We start from the raw sequence: 6,805 nt of genomic DNA, 5'->3' as shown, positions 1-6,805 counted from the left end.
CTATGAATAAATGTTGACAAGATTATTATTAGGGTAACAGGGTTTGCAGAATCGTTGGAAAATGTCATTTTGTCAGGCAATATTTGAACAAAATTCATTAGCCTGAAGTATGATTTGTGTGACATAATATATTTTATGTATTTTAATAATAAATCATGTCTGACATTGATTGTCACTCTGGAAAATTACCTACCAGCTTGATAATTGTATAGTATGTGGGATTATCCATGCAGTAACTTTTCAAATAGCCAATATAAGATAAACTATTGCTTATGATGTACATGTATTTCAATTAATCTTAGATTTGACCTTGAGGATTTGCATTAACCCTTTCCCTCATATATACGCGAAACAACGCACTTTCGAAATAAATTTTGATGGAAAAAATCGAGGCAAAATAGTGATTTTTGGCAATTTTGAGATGTCCCCTCGTTGCCATGGGTAACAGGAAATTTAAGACTGAGCATGTCGTTACAAAGGCAATGGTCCAGTCAACATTTGTGCCAAGTTTGATTAGTATTGAAGCATTTTTCATAGTTTCATAGCAGTTTGAACTTGTAAGAGGAGGCTTTTCAGTGAAAATGGCCATTTTTCACAATATGCTCATGGGGGAAAGGGTTAAGTTTCTTTGTTGGATTACGAAAGTGTACACAAATGTACATAAATATAATACTGCAATGGGTAACATTAATTATGATAGGACCATACAATATAATTATATCTTTATCTAAAGAAATAGCTTTTGCAACTTTATAAATTAATTTTTGTTATGAAAGAAAGTAATTGTGCAGTATTATAAATTTGTTATATGAAGACAGGTTTGTTTGCTATAAGTGCCTATTCACTCTGTTTATATGAGCTTACAACTTTAGAATAATAATAATAATTTAAATAAATATATCTGTCATATGTGGCGGTTCGGACCGGAATATCCGTCCCGAGGGGACCTGCCCATGGGCGGGTTCCCGAGGGACGGATATTCCCATCCGAACCGCAAACATATGTCAGATATTTTTTCTTGCATATTCTGCCATATTATTTAATATTTAAAATGGTTTACCTCAATGCGATATATGTTCATAGAAATTAAAGTCATTTTATCCATAACTATTTTCTTACAAAAGCGTATAAACTTACAACTTAAATAACAACGGTGAAGTGACATCATCATAAGCACATATTTCCCTTCTAAAACGACGTCATTTTAATGCAGTTCATAAAGTGCGCTAAAATGACGTTGTTTGGCACGCGACTCGTCTGGCACCCCCCATGCCAGATGAAATTTCCGGCATGGGTAAAAATCACGGAAACGCCAGTCTGCTATGCAAGAAAATAGATTTAAAAGTATTGTTTTCTTTGCAATGAAACAAACTTATAAGTTTTAACTGTCTTTTTTTATGCCATCACATTATAAATTAACTACCTGGATTTTGTTTTCAAAATGAATGCAGGGTTGGTTATATATTAGCTATGTAAAGGACCCCTTAGCAGTTCATTGCGGTCCTTAGTAGTATTTAGTAGGACTTCCTTATAAGTTTAGAAAATTCAGTACTTTTTCAGAATGTTAGGCATTTTGTCTGTGTTAATTGACAGAGGAAAATCAGTATTGTTGTACTGAAATTCTTAATGTTTTTTTGTTTTTTTTTTGTAAATCTATGTAAAATTAAATAAAACATACAATAATATGTAATGCTTCTTTTTTTTTGTCTCTATTGATCTTGATATATACATGTATATTTTAACTTGAAAAATTCCTTTTGCCTGTCACATGAACACAAAACAAAGTCATGCCCTTAAACTTAAAGTGTTAATTTCGAAGCACAGTTCGTGATGAAAATTTACCTCTGTGCAAGTAGTCAGAAAGATTAAATTTTAGCCGAAAGTAGAGCATGGTACATCAGTCAATGAGCACCTATGAAACATAAGGAGGAAGGACTAATAATGGCTGTTGGTGCTCAACAAAGGACAGCCATTCTAGCTGGGACACACACACATACTCAAGTATCCTTCCTTGTGGTCTCTTACTACTTTAAAGGGCCACTCCATTCAGCTTCAGTCCTGACACTGGCAGGATACTGTGCATCATACAAGATCCATTTATCTATTGTGCTCAGTGTCCTATGCCTCCCAACTATGTGCATGCACAGAGGGGGAGAGTATAATAAGGATCTAATGTTCAGCGGCTGCCAGTTAAAGGTGGAATACCCAGCTTGAGGGTAACTGTTAACGGCGATCAAGAGGCTCTGCAGAGTTTCTGTCTTCAGTAACGACAGGTGTTGTTTGATTCCTTTTCTTGCATATTACATAAAATCATATCATTTTGGAAAGAAATTCCAAAAACTAATATTGTCATTTAAATACTAGATTACTATTTTAAAAAAAAATAGTTTAAGGTAGCACACCTCTAATGCACTATCTCCACTTTGATAGGTATTCAAATAGGCTAGAATCACTGTCCAGTGTATTGAAAGTGAGGGGCATGGGTTCAAAGCCCAGAAGGGGCAACTTTTTTTTCTTTTTAACATTTTTTATGAATCACTCAGATCCCTAATGGTAGAAAAAAGTGATTCATTTTAATTATATCATTATTGTGGGTATTTATTTGCTAAATAAATTTCCAAATTTAATAGCAAATATAATACCAGTTATTTTCAAAGTTTGATAAAACAAACACTACAGGGTTAAAATATTTTATATTTTGCAAGACCAACCAATATACATTTAAGATTTAGGCAAACTTTGAAAACAGCCACTCAGTGTGGAAAATTTTAAGGGTATTTTAAATAAAGCTTTTTACATAATAAGTGTTTAAAGTGGTGGGGTAGGATAACATTTTAATACATATTTAAAACATTTCGTTTAGAAACAATCGTTTTGTTACCTTAATGTCATTATTTGTTTCTTAACAATGAGCAATAGGAAAAACATTTTTCATAATGATGATATTATAGATTATTAAGAGCACGGATTTATAGTTTCCTCATTTCTGAAAAAAAGCCCTTCTAATGGCAAAGTTTTAGTTTAAAAAAATGTCCATAACTCATAAACCGCACAGTAAATTTTGTTTAAATTTTGCATACAGGTGACATTTAAGGCATATAAATGTCCTAGGTTGTCAATTCTACAGTTCCTTATAGTGCCCATTAGAGGTGTATTAGCTTAATTTATAACATTTAAAAAGTCAAAATTACATCATTCATAAAAGGTCTGTAGAAATAGTGTCGTGTAAAGCTGCTAACTTTTCTTACACAGGGTTTAGGCAGGACTTTCTAGCATTAATGTAAACTGTAAATAATCTTGTCTGATATACAAGAGAAAGTTTTATTCACTTGTCATCTGAATTTATATATTATTACATTGGTCCCTGGATGTCTTTCAATGAACGTGCCAGTTTTTAGCTCGACTTTTCTATGAAAAGGGGAGCTATCCTACTCGCCCCGGCGTCGGCGTTGGCGTCACACCTTGGTTAAGTTTTTCGTACCACCCCACTTTATTTCAGAAGTATTACAAGTATGGCTTTGAAACTTACCATACTTGTTCACCATCATAACCTCCATCTACAGACAAGAGTACATAACTCTGTCAAGGTTTTTGACAGAATTATGGCCCTTTTTTGACTTAGAAAGTGTATTGAGCTTGGTTAAGTTTTTTGTACCACCTCACTTTATTTCAAAACCATTGGAGGTATTGCTTTGAAACTGACCATACTTGTTTACCATCACGACCTTCATCAACAGACAAGAGGACATAACTCTGTCAAGGTTTTTGACAGAATTATGCCCCTTTTTGACTTAGAAAATACATTAAATATGGGTAAAATCCACTTATTGCCTTAACCCTTTGAGATATTGCTTTGAAACTTTTAATGCTATTTCACATCATTACCCCCATCTGTACGCAAGAGAAGGTAACTCTGTCAAGGATTTGTTTTAAAAATTAAGGCCTTTTATCGACTTAGAATCTTGGATAAGTTTTTAGTACCAGTCCACTTTTTGACTGAACTGTTTGAGATATTAATTTGAAAGTTGGAATACTTGTTTACAATCATGATTCCCAAACATGTCCAGGAGAAGGTAATTCTGTCAAAGATTTTATTTGAATTATGGCCCTTAACTGTCAATGTTTTGTATTATAGGCAAGCACTAAAAAACTTAAAAAATCTAAAAAAATTCATTCCTATCCACTTGTTCACTTTACCATAAATTATGTCATATAAACATTGCTGTAATATTCTTGTATTGCCTTTTACTGCAAAAACTTTTTTTATTGGCAAGCAATAAAAAAGTCGAGCGCGCTGTCTTACGGACAGCTCTTGTTCTATCTATTTTTAATATACATTCCAATTACAAAGTATTTCTTTAGTTGACATCGATGAAATAATACTGATATACCGTTTGTGTTAAATTAAGTCAGTTAAATACTTAAATTAAGATTATTGAGTACGAATTGACTATGGTGCGAACAAACCTTAAAGGCCCGAAAAGTTGCGATTGTGTGAAGTACTTGGTATCCCGATTAACATTTTTCCGCGAAAGATTTTTTTCTTCTAAGAATTGTTGATAACAATAAAAATTTAGCTTGGGATTTAAAAAAATATTAAAAGCTTTAAGATGTTTACTAAATAAGACCTTTATTGTGTGATTTTAATTTAGCGAATCACGTGTTGAGAGGTCATATCTAAAAATAGAATGCGGTGGTTGTTGACATGACGGTGAGTCAAATATCGCTATATTTACATTTGCGGAAATTTATTACTAATCATCTTTTTGGTAACGGGTAATTGCATAATTATAAAATGTTATAGTTCTAATTCCTGCATATTGATAAATTCCCTTGTCATTGATATATTGCAGGTTTTAAATACTTATTTCATTTACTTTCCTTTTCGACATTCAGGACTTTGCAAAAACATGTTTATGTACATTACAAATAATTCGTCCCAACCCAAGAGTCAAGACACTTCCTGTTTATGTCGTTAAAAATCATAGTAAATTTGATGTATCTGCCAAATTTCTTCAGCATTAATGTTTAACATTAATGTACAACCTAAATGCTCGCCATTATTATTGAGACTGAGCATTTCATTTTGTGACAAATTGGTATTCATTATTTAAAAATAATTAGGATAGATTAAGAGTCGTAGGACAGGGCAGACCATGGGACAGGGCGGACCGTACCAGGGCGGACCATATGTTTGGATGGGGCGGACCATATTTTGGGACAGTGTGGACCATGACTCGAGACGAGGCGGACAATGCAGTGTTTTTTTTTTTCACCAAAATATTTAGCAAAATTCGGCCCCATTCCCCCCTCAAAATAGTATGTTTCCCCCCCCCATCAAAGCCTAAATTTCCGCCTATATGGCAGCCCGAATTTGCCTGCAATAAATATCTTTTTTTTTTGCAACTAACTGCCGAAAAATGTTTTATTTAATGCCTGTAAGAGTTACTGTTAAGCAAGGTTGTTTACAAATCGTTCTCTGGTAGGTAAGGGGAGCTACTTCTGGCGTCCCAACAAGTTTAACAAGCAACACATCAATATTTTAGATCCGTATATTATGAAAAAAGAAAATTTGTGTTGCAAGAGTTGCTCCCCTTTTCCACTGCAAAGAAAACAATATAAAATAAGTAAACAAATAAAATTCCCCCTCCTATTACATTTTCCCCCTCCAAAGGGCACGGACCCCCTTCCCCCAAAAGTGAATAAAAACACTGCCATGTATATTTTCAAATTAAATATTGCTATTTAATTTTCTATATATATTTTGGTATCATTATCATCCTAAACATGTAATTATAAGCATTTTCATATTGAACAGATTTGTATTTTAAAATTTAAACATTGGTCTAATACTAGTTAGATCTACATATGTTTGTATTAATCATGTGCACATGACATAGGGCTGATTGTTGATTAATCTAACTTTAATTTTATGATTATAGATATTGACCCATACAATAATAAGTATAAAATAGGTAGTGTAAAGCTAATGGGAATGGTTCGAGAAAATCTTAAAAAATATTTTGCGCTAATGTTAATATAAACTTGAAACAATTACCTTAATTGTAATATTTTTATATATACCATTCATAACATTTTAGCTGTATAAAGGATTATAGATTATATATATTACTTAATTACAATATGAAAACAAAGAAATAATTAATATACCATGTATAGTAATTCACTATAAACAGACATGGATCTTAATTAAGGCAGAGCACGAAAACCAATTCTAATATAAACTAACTCGTCAAAGAATCAAAATTGATGAGAATTCAACACAAGTCAACCAGGAGCATGCAGTTGAATTTGTTGAAATTATGGCTATAATATTCCAACAAGACATAAAAATTTTGATAGCTGTGCAAGTCATTATGACCCTGTGTAATTACAGGTGTAAATATGAATATATGAATGACCGAATATATATTACAGTGTGAATACCGATATACATGCAGCTGTTTTCGTATATATGTTCGTCATAACATGTTCGTGTATCTGTAAATTAATAAGTCTTCCTTTCTCTGTGCTAACGATGTAAATTTTGTCTTTCTTTTGTGTTCATTAATGGTCTAAAAAAAATGTATTACAATTCATTTGAAATACTGCAATCCTATTGGACAAAAAAATAATTTCATAAATTTTATATATGTATATGTGTATAATGATATTAAAAGAAAACAAAGAAACATCAATATTTAAATATTTTATTAAAATAAATCACGGTCCGCCTCGTCTCGAGTCACGGTCCGATGTGTTCCAAAATATGGACCGCCCCGTCCAAACATACGGTCTGCCTGGT

The 6,805-nt window shown here is 32.5% G+C and overlaps 1 protein-coding gene across 3 annotated transcripts in view; it reads left to right on the top strand.

Moving 5' to 3' along the window:
• The first annotated feature begins 4,484 nt into the window (after window positions 1-4,484).
• LOC132748452 (uncharacterized) overlaps window positions 4,485-6,805 on the top strand; it is a 31,955-nt gene continuing 29,634 nt past the window's right edge. Inside the window, exon 1 of one of the 3 annotated variants that reach the window (XM_060738067.1) lies at window positions 4,485-4,711. The gene's annotated coding sequence lies outside the window, so the exon portion shown is untranslated. Of the gene's footprint in view, window positions 4,712-4,743; window positions 4,777-4,951; window positions 5,100-6,805 lie in introns of those variants that run through there. The other 2 variants (XM_060738069.1, XM_060738068.1) reach the window with 2 other exon arrangements.

This window comes from Ruditapes philippinarum, unplaced genomic scaffold, assembly GCF_026571515.1.
Source record: "Ruditapes philippinarum isolate M1 unplaced genomic scaffold, ASM2657151v2 ctg1209_1_1_1_1, whole genome shotgun sequence".
NCBI lineage: Eukaryota > Metazoa > Mollusca > Bivalvia > Venerida > Veneridae > Ruditapes > Ruditapes philippinarum.
The sequence above is the reverse complement of the archived record's forward strand: the minus strand, read 5'-3'. Positions and strand labels throughout refer to the sequence as shown.